This window comes from Belonocnema kinseyi, chromosome 1 (assembly GCF_010883055.1).
Source record: "Belonocnema kinseyi isolate 2016_QV_RU_SX_M_011 chromosome 1, B_treatae_v1, whole genome shotgun sequence".
NCBI classification, from domain to species: domain Eukaryota; kingdom Metazoa; phylum Arthropoda; class Insecta; order Hymenoptera; family Cynipidae; genus Belonocnema; species Belonocnema kinseyi.
The window spans coordinates 106593993-106604834 of record NC_046657.1 but is presented as its reverse complement, the minus strand read 5'-3'; positions in this window follow the sequence as shown (position 1 = coordinate 106604834).

Here is a 10842-nt window from a genome sequence, read left to right as displayed (position 1 = left end):
AACACGTTCTCTTTGGGAGAATATAGATAGCTTATTACCGGGAGATCAAAAGTAGGTTTGTACATACTATTTATTTAATAACTTAATAAAGATTTCGTACATTTTACGCCTCCGCTTTTACAGCTAACTTTTGGCTGGATTAATATATTATTAGGAAAATAATAAGAAATTTTGACAGTTTGTGACACTTGATCGAAAAAAACTAGCACTGTTTCCGAGAGGTCGGAGCCAAGCACTGTCAGAATACTTCAAGTTGTGACGTCAACTGGCAATGAATTACAATTACTTCGGAAAACTTTATTGTTTCGATGACTTGGATACAAAAATTTTACTATAAACTATTTTAGTTTAAAAAATTTCATTATAAGCTCTGTGACTTTTGGAATTGTAAGAAAAAATGTACTGTATCGAACTTAGATTATTTCTTGGCTCGCTGATCTGCGCCAGGCCTGGACCAGACCAGGCTGTCAAGATGATGAGAAAGAAAACGTGTTTTCATAGTTTGAATTTCTTATTTTCCATTGTTTAAGACACCCTGTAACTTTTTCAAAATACATCCAAAAAAATTTGGTGATGGAGCTTAGATTTTTTTTCTTGGCTCGCTGATCAGCGCCAGGCGTGAACCAGACCAGACTCTCAAGATGATAAGAAAGAAAGACGTGTTTTCATAGTATGACCAGGCCAGACTGTCATGGTGATAGAAAAAAATTTTCCATAATTTTAGACACCCTGTAATATTTGTGAGGTATGTCAAAAAAATTGTCTGATGGATCTTTTGATTTTTTTCGTTCTTGGCTAGCTGACCAATGCCAAACCTGGGCCAGAACAGACATTCCAGACTAGATGGTATAGATAAAGTAAAAATCTGAGCCAGACTGGCGTCAGACCTGAGCCAGATCAGTTCTTCCAGGCTAGACAGTCTAGATAAATCCAAACCTGGGCCAGATCTGTAACCAGACTGCCCGAAAAATTTTTCCACATGGGAAGTATTGGTAATCCATAATATTTGAAAAGACGGTTTTTTCTAGGTAAACTTTTTTCATTCATTTTTCATTTTTTTCAGCTCAATACAAGTGAGATATGTGAATTTCGAGTATTTGACAAATTTTGACATTATTCGGAATTTTTCAATTAAATTTGATGGTTGGGACAGGTACATGACAAGATATTTTCCGTACTTTGTTATTTGTAATTTCCAAAAGAAGTCTTATAAAAAGTATTATTTTCACAATTTAAATAATCAAGATTAAAAAATATATTTATTTTAGACTATTAGACAAAAATTAACATTAAAATTATTAACACATTTAACTAGTCAAAAACATTAACATCCAAAATAAATTTTGTACACTTTACTGAAATTATTTTAGAAAAAATATATTATACAAAGGAAAAGGGGAAAAGGGCTGAACCCTAAAAGGTGGACAAGTTTTTGGCAATCCCCCGTGAATAAAATATTAAAATTAATTTTTAATGATAATTTAATTGAAATGTTCATTTTTAAATGTTTTTCATCAATTCTATGTTTAATTTTTTAATTGTATATTTTAATATACTAATTAGAACATTGTACGTACAGTAATACCCTATACAAAATATTATTCACACGTATTTATTTAATTCAGACCTAGGCAAGGATAATGTTGGATCAACAGAAATACTTGCTTAAGGGATTTTTTATTTTACTTCGTTGTATGTACCAGAACAAATTATGCCAAATAACAATATTTTGTCATCTACTCACAGTTTGCATCAAGATTTACGAAAAATAGATTTTTGTTGACCCAACGTTATCTCTATCGAGGTTTTTAATTATGGCGAGAAAATCACAGTCGATTTAATATGAATGACACTATTTTTTTTATTTAATTACATTTCTTTTAAAATGAGCATTACATTTAATACTTAAAAAACCTGAATAATATATCTTGAGGCTATAGCCAGATGTACTATTCTTCAAGGTAGAATTTAATTTGACTATTTGAATTTGATTCGAATTTCCTATTAGATTTCATTCGCCAAGATTTTTGGACATATTTGTCATTTAATTTTTATAAATTGTTTCATTTTTGTTTCTTAATTTTATTCTTTAAGATCAAGGTGTAAGAAAAACGTAACATTTGATTGACTGATGAAGCTGAGAAAAGTTCAGGATCTGTAATGTAATAGCATTTTCACAATAAATAAAAAGTAACTATTTTTCTATATTTAAATTATTAATTTTTGCTTGTTTTATTGAAAAGTTTAAGCTTTTTTTTCATCATGATCTTGTAAAATAAAATTTTTCACTTCCAAACTTGACACTTTAGAAATTCTTAAAAGATTGTATCAATTTTACGTCGGTTCTATGACTTTTTCTAGATTTTAGATTCATTTTTTTGGTTCATGATTTATCATTTGAGTTTAAAAACATTTTTTTTGGTTCAAAATTAACTATTATGTTGACATTTTTGTTGTAAATAATTTTTTCAACTAAACACTTTCTGTAGAAAATTACTCTTGTTGGTTGAAAATTGATCTTTTTAGTTGAAAATTTATTTCTTTGGTTGAAATGTAGTTTTTTGTTTTAAATCGGTATTCAGTGTTTTAAGTGAAAATTTAACTATTCCACTTCTTGTAGAAAATCTCTCTTTTTACATTCTCATCAGAGAAGGTATTAGATTTGTGTACAATTTGACCCCCCTAGTTTTTGTCAAATGTCCACGTTTTGAGACCCCCTGAATCCGAAAAACAGGTTTTTATGAAAGTGTCTGTCTGTATGTCTGTCCGTCTGTGAACACGATAACTTTTGGAAAAATTAATCTATTAGATTGTCCTTTCGTACACTTGTTTAGTGTCCTAAAGTTAAGTTCCTTCACCAGCTAATTTGGATAAAAATTCAAAAAGTGGGCACATTTTGAATATTTTTGAGAACACTTTTTCAAAAATTCTCTGTACGGTTATTCATAGTATTCAAAAATTCGAACAATTTATTTTAATTACTTTTTTCATAATATCAAAAATTGCCAGAGTTATAGCATTTACAAAATTCCAAAAAACACACGAAAATGAACAGTTTAGGCCAAATAACGCACGATATGAAAACAAGTCAAGAGAAGAAAAATGTTGCTTTTTAAATGCCCTATAAGATTATCATAACAATTTTTTGAATTTTATTGAAAAATCAAAATTTCATATTTTGTCAGCATACAAAATTATGAAAAATCCAAAAATTACATTTTACTACCAAACTGTGCAAAATACGGTAAAAGATGAAAAGACAAAAATTGTGCATTTTAAAAAGATCTCCAAATTCGTTAAAAACCACTTTTTGATATGATGTATAGTTTTGGCTCTAATCACGAAAAACATGATTAACTGTAAAAAACAAAAAAAATCTGCCTGCTTCGTGGGCACATTCTGATCACAACTATTGTCATTTAATTTCTTTTTCGTCTTGTGTGTGGGGTTTCAAAAAATTTAAATAATAATTTGTTATTTTTACATGATAATACATTCTCGTCAGAGAAGGTATTAGATTTGTGTAAAATTTGACCCCCCCCCCCCGCCTAGGTTTTTGTCAAAAATTCACTTTTTGAGACCCCTTGAATCCGAAAAACAGGTTTTTACGAATGTGTGTCTCTCCTTATGTCTGTCTGTCTACTAGCACGATAACTTTCGAATAAAACATTATATTAGATTGGCCTTTGATACATTCTTCACTCTTTAAGTGCCCTAAGCTAAATGCCAAGTTCGTTGGTTAGCGATTTTGGATAAAAATGCTGCAAGTGAGCGTATTTCGAAAGTTTTTGAGACCACATTTTTTTATGATTCAAAAATTCTCTTTACACTTGTTCATAGTACTTGAAAAGTGAATTGTTAATTTTCGAAAGCCCTACAAAATTATCATGACAACTTTTTGAATTTTTTCGAAAAATTGATAATTCTAATTTTGATCAAACAAAAAGTAATAAAAAATTGTATTTTGTTGTCAAACTGTGCAAGGTAGGAAAAAAACTATAAACAAACATTATGCACCCAACAAATATCTACAAGTTTGTTATGAATCACTTTTTTATAGGAAACGTAGTTTTTGTTTTATTTAAAAAAAAAACAGTGAAAATACTAAAATTAGTAGTTTTTATTTTAATCGTGAATAACAACATTAAAAATAAAAAAATTACATTTTTGGTAAAATGACACAAGATATAAGAGAAAGGTTGTTTAACCCAAAAAAATCTAAAAATTTTTTTGAAATAATTTCCTGATAAAACGCGTTGTTTTCGTTTTAATCGTAAAAAATAACATTATAAATAATGAAATTGACTGTTTGGAGAAACGGCACAAGACAAATTAAAATATTTATAAGGGCGTATGATTCAAAACGTAGCTACAAAATTCCCTTCACTTATTTTTTTTCATATGACAGGCCGTTTTTTTAACTTTTAGCATACCAAAATTTACCAGTTTTTTAGTCTCCAAAAAGGCTTTTTTCTCATTTATATTTTCAAATTCAAAACATGAAAAATAAACAAAAATTATGATTCAAAGTATTTACAGCGCACTTTCTGAATCACTGAATTTGATACGCAACCATTCTTTAAAAAATTAAAAACGTAGAAGCTGAATAGTTTTATGATAATATCTTATAAAATAAATATAATATTTAAAAAAATACTGAAATGTACAATTTTCAATTAGTTTAAAAAAAATTTAATATAACGTTTCAAAACAAACTTATTTAAACTAACCACTTTCAAAATAAATCAGTTCTACATTTTGAAATTAATTAAGGAAAAATGAAAGAAACTTCAAAAGAATTTGATCAAATGCCTCCAAATTTAGGGTGAGTTTTAAAAAATTTAAGATGAATGAAATACAAATTTTTAAAAACTTTATCAAATGAATAGAATTGAGTAAACTGAGAATAATGTAAAAAATTTAGGATAAACTAATAATAAATTAGGGTGAATTCAAAATGAATTGCAAAAAATATTTTCAAATTTTTTTAAACGGGACAATGAAATTTCGTCTGTTTTAATACCAATGCAAGTTACGAATTATAATAATATACATTTATGGAAATGATATAAAATTTGCAGGGATAAACTCGAGTGCGCAGCACGAGATACGTGATGAGAATGTGTTCGTTAAAGCCGAAGGAGCATTAACAAAAGAGAATTCACAATCATTAAATTACTGTTGTCGTCTTTTTTCGATTGAAAATAAAAATGTTTGTGTTTTACATTCAACTTTTTTGATGAAAATTCATATTTTCGGTTTAAAAACTCAACGTTTTTGCAAGAAATTCTTGAAAATTTAACATTTTGGATGAAATAATTTTCTTTATAGACTGAAAAATGTTTGTTGATTGAAAATCCAACTCTTTTGTTGAAAATTGGTCTATTTTTATCTGGAATTCAAGGCATTTATTGAAAACTCGTATTTTTTGGTTTCATTTACTGTTTTCAATCAAAAGTATTGAGAATTGATTTTTTTATCGAAGATTAATCATTTTGGTTACAAATTATTTGGTTTAACTGAAAATGTAATTCTTCCATTTTTGGTTCAAAATTTATCTTTTTCAGTCGCAAACTCAACTATTTGGTTGAAATGTGATGTATCTTACGTAATTTGTAGATGACCCTCTATAAAATTCTGTATGACTGTTGTCGTAGAAATTGTTAAAAATATATTTAGAAAGACAAACTTTTTTGCATTAACATTGCTGATCTCCTGGGTGTAAGGTTGTTTTTATATGAATCTACTTGAAATTGTTTAAAATCTTTTCGACTTCTGAAAATTATTATCAAAGTTTGTTGAGCTAAATCTTTTTAGTTTTTAAAAATTTACAAAAATTGGACAAAATTAATCGCTAATATGCTCCAATATTTAATTTTCAATATTTAAACTTTTTTCATAAAAAGCGAATGTGACAAACTTATCAGCATTTCCAAAAATCGGACTTAAAGGGAATATTATATTTTCTTAAAGGGATCGTCCATAAATTACGTAACACGTTTTTCTTTTGTTTGAATAAAGACGAGCATGAAATTGATGTGAAGTTGAGAAAGACACAACGATATAAACAAAAGAAAAGTGTTACGTAATATATGGACGATCCCAAACGGAAAACATGAAACTTCTGTATTTCAAAGTGACGAAGACCTTTGTTTTAGTCATGATTATTATTAAACTAATAATAATATTTTTTAGATAACAAAAATGATATTTTAGCTCAAAAAGATTTGTATTTAAAATAAAAAAAAACACTTAAATTCATGTCAAAAAGACCAATTCTTAACAAAATAGCGGCACCCTCAACAAGAAAAAAAAAGGTTTTACCAATTGCATTTTTAACTGAAAAAAGATAATATTTTTGAAAGCAGAGGTAATTTTTTTAGATAAAACAGTTCAATTTTTTAAGACGGAATTCCTGAGAAAACTCAAAATAATTGTTAAGGATTTCATATATGTCGAAAAAGTATAACTTTTTTATCATACAGAAAACTAAAAAATTTTACAAAAAATTCATGTCACTTTAAAAGACATATAAGACTTATTTCAAAAGTTTTAAAATAAATATATTTTAACCTGGCTGAAATTATTCTTAAAGTTTTGGAAAGCCTTTGGAAATTAAAAAAATTGCCCTTAAATCTTCCAAATTTTTTTATACATTTGTAGCAATATTTTTAAATGTTTGAAAATCTTTTTAAATTTTTTGAACATTAATTTTTCGAAACAAAAAATACTCGAAAAGCTGCAACATTTTTATTTCCAAACATTCAAAAAGTTAAATGGTTTCATAGCCTTTAGCTTTGGAAAAGGTTGCTTTAAAATTGTCCACAATAATTTCCAAAAATATTTAAGATAGTTTGAACATTTTCTTAATTTACTCTTGAAATTCATTTTTCAAAATAAAAAATCAGCAGAAATTTTTCCAGGTATTTTAAGTATTTTTGTTATGATCGTGAAAGCTTTCAAGATCTTTAAGAAGCGTCAAAACTTTTATTTTCAAAAATTAAAAAATGTACGCTTATTTAACTTGTTTAAAATGTTTCCAAGTTAAAATTAATTTTGAATCTATTTAAAACTTTCAAGAGTCAAGAGTCTTTAAAATCGCCCATTTACTTTTTATCACTTTCAGGAAATAATTTAAAATTTTTGGAAATCTTTGTTGATTTTCTCTTAGATTTGATTTTTTAAATAAAAAATCAGCATACATTTTTCCAGTAGGTTTAGGAAATATTTTCATTTTATACAAACATTTTACAATTCATATAAAGATATTTTTAGAAATCTTCGAAAACTTACACATTTCATTTGTACATTTTCATCAGAGAAGGTATCAGATTTGTGTAACCCCCCCCCCTCCCCCACAGTTTTTGTCGAATTTCTAAGTCTGTAGAATTAAAAAGAAAAGAAAAACGAAAATCAACATTTTAAACCTAACAACGCACGATAGGCCAAAAGTCAAGAGAAGAAAGATGTTGCTTTCTGAAATTGTTAGAAGTTTATCATAACAACTTTTCGAATTTCCTTGTAAAATTAAAAATTCAAATTTGAATCGCATATCAAATTGATGATAAATAAAAAATTCCACTTTTCGGTCAAACTGTGCGAGATACTATTTGATACTATGCGTTGTTTTTGTATTTCTTTGTAAAAAACAACATTAAAAATAAAAAAATAAAATGTTTGCACAAATGGCACAATCTAAGAAAAAAAATAAACAAAAGTTCTTCATCCAAAAAGCGATACAAATTTGTTTTTTGATAGGAAACATATTTTTGGTTTTAATCGTGAAAAAATATATTAGCAATAAACAAATTTAATTTGGAGAAAAACGTCGCAACGTACGGAAAAAATTAATAAGCAAAAGTTGCATACCCACAAAAGATTTATAATTTTGTTCTTAATCACTTTTTGAAAAGATGCGTTGTTTTTGTTTGAATCGTAAAAAATAACATTACATTTTTTGTAATCGTGAAAAACGGAACAAGATAAGGAATAAAAATAATAATAGCCAAAAGTTGTTCATCTATAAGAGATCTACACATTTTTTTATTAATTATTTTTTGGGAGAATGCGTATTTTTCTTTAAATCGTAAAAAATAACATTCAAAATAAAAATTTTTGTCAGACCGACACAAAGTACAATAGAATTTTAATTAACAAAATTGTTTTTTTTTTTATTATAGGATGCGTATTTTTTTCAATTATAAGAACAAGATAATACAAATACATTTGTTTCAATATTAATGCATATTATGTACTTTATTTTTCAATATCTGAAAAGGCAGTCCTAGACCTAGGTAAAAAAATAAATTTAATATTCATTTGATATAAAAGGGTTGAACTTTTGGTAGAAAAGTTCGCATTTTCGACTAAATCGAAAGCGAAGCACGAGCTGCATGATGAGAATGTGTTCGTTTAAGTCGAAGGAGCTTTAACAAAAGAAAATTTACAATTGCAAAATGACAGTTGGCGATGCTTTAAACTTTAATTTTAAAATCTCTATACACAAATGTGGAAGAAGTACAAAGAAATACTTTATCGAGCGCGAAGCGTGAGATCCAATAGAGATCATCTATAAGTCTGGAAGGGGGTGAGGTGGTGAGGACCGTCAAGATTTGTCACGCCGCAGGGGGGAGGGTTTTTCTAAACGTCACGTGAAAATTTAAATCGAATGAAATTGCTCATTCGTTTTATTTTTCGTCAGTTTATTATATCGAGTACGAAAAACAATTAAAAAAATTTCTTTTCTTTAAAAAAAATGTTCTTCATTTGAATATTATTAATAATAATAATCGAGAAGTTAGTGTTCACAGCATGATGTTTCTGTTCGCAGCTAATACATTCTGCTCGCAACATGAAGCTGGTTCGCGTAGACGCATTTTTTTACTCCAGTTCTTTTTTTTATTTTTTTTCCTACTCATAGATTTAGAAATACAAAACAGTGTAATAGGAAATAATGTTTTTTTTTTAAATTACTTAAATACGTAAAATAAAGAATAAAGGAAAAGTCTATAGACTTTTATTATTATTTTCCGAAATAATAATAAAATTGATAAAAACTATTATGATTGCAATTTTTTAATTTCAAGTATGAGTCAAGTCTTCAGGTTTCTGAGTTTATTGTATAAAAAGTCAGAATGCTTTCAAACATGATGGAAGTTTTATGACTTTCTTTTTTTTTAAATCTCACCTGCCAAAAAAATTTTGTGTTCAGATTTAACAAACAGCCTTAAACGGGCAACCATATATACAGGCACACTGACATACTGACAGCCATACATACAGACAGACACCGACAAAATTTTATGACTGATTGAAAATTTGGATGATAACATTACATTCTCATAGATAAGAACGTGGACATTTTCATTTCTTTGTTTTATTAAGCGTTTTATATTTAGATCAATGAAAATTTGGCAAATTCACTGAATCTCTGAAAATCCCTGAATTCCTTGAATTCTCAAAAATCCTTTATTTTTCTGAATTCCTTGGAATCCTCGAATATTGGTAATCCTCTAAATTCTGGAAGTTCCTTGAATTCGTTAAAAGGTGTGAAATGCCTAAAATTCTTTCAATTAAATGAAATCCTTGAATTTGTTGAAATTAATGAATAGTTCTGAATTACTTAAATATTATATTATGAATTCCTGAAAATCCTTAAATTCTTAAATTTATTCTCTTTGATTTCTTCCTTCTTCTTCCTATTTATTTTTAAATCCTTTATATTTGGCATGATCACAAGTAATTTTGTTGTTAAATAAGAGTTAAAATGGTATTTTTACAATTAATAAAAAATAAGCATTATTCTATATTTACATTGCATTATTTGCATTAAAATGATAATTATGAAAATGAGAACTTATCACAAATAATTAAATTTGGCTAGTTATATTACACATTTGAGTTTTTCTCTATATATTGATCCTGCAATATGACAAATTTCACTTCAAAACTTGACACTTTAGAGGTTCTTCATATTTTCCAAGATGATGACCTCTTAGAAAATAAAGGATAAGTCTAAAATTTACAGGGTATTTATATCAGTCCTTGCTTGAATAACCCTGTCAATTTTATGTTATTCTCAGAACTGATTTTATAATGATTTACTTATATTCAACATTTTCGCTATTCGTAAATAGCCAGTAAACTTTTTGCTTTGTTTGAAATTAAACTAATAATAGTTGATAGTAGAACTACTTTGTTGAAAATTCATTTTTTCATTATTTCATTGGTTCAAATTTCAATTAATGATTTTTTTATTACACCATTAAGCCATTTCCCTTTAGGGGTAGGCGTGACTCACTCGGCGGGAAATCTCATGTCAATTGCGTTAATTTCACTCTTATCTTTTTCTTGATAAGTCCATGTCTCGCTACCGTATAGTACAACCGGTACAAATATAGAATTATTTATTGCCATTTTAGCTTTATTTGATATATTTTTACTTCTGATAAAGGGACCTGCTCTACCAATAACCTTCTTACCTTCATTTATTCGTCTATCTAATTCCTCATCTATCTTCCCGTCCCTAGTAAATAAGCTAACAAGGTATACGAACTTCTCAACTTGTTCAATTCTCTCATCATTTAATAAAATATTGCATAGTGTTTTCTCACTCTTTCCTTCGAACACCATAGTTTTTGTTTTATTTGCGTTAATTTTGAGGCCTATGCTCTTCATGCTTGCATCTAGTTTATTCAACATTCTTTGTAAGCCTTCGATTGACTCCGCCATAACAACCTCATCATCTGCGAACGCTAACCCACGTACCCTTACTGTTTCGAGATCCACACCCTCTTCGTCGAAGAGAGCCATTCTTAAACACTTGTCCATAAATAATATAAA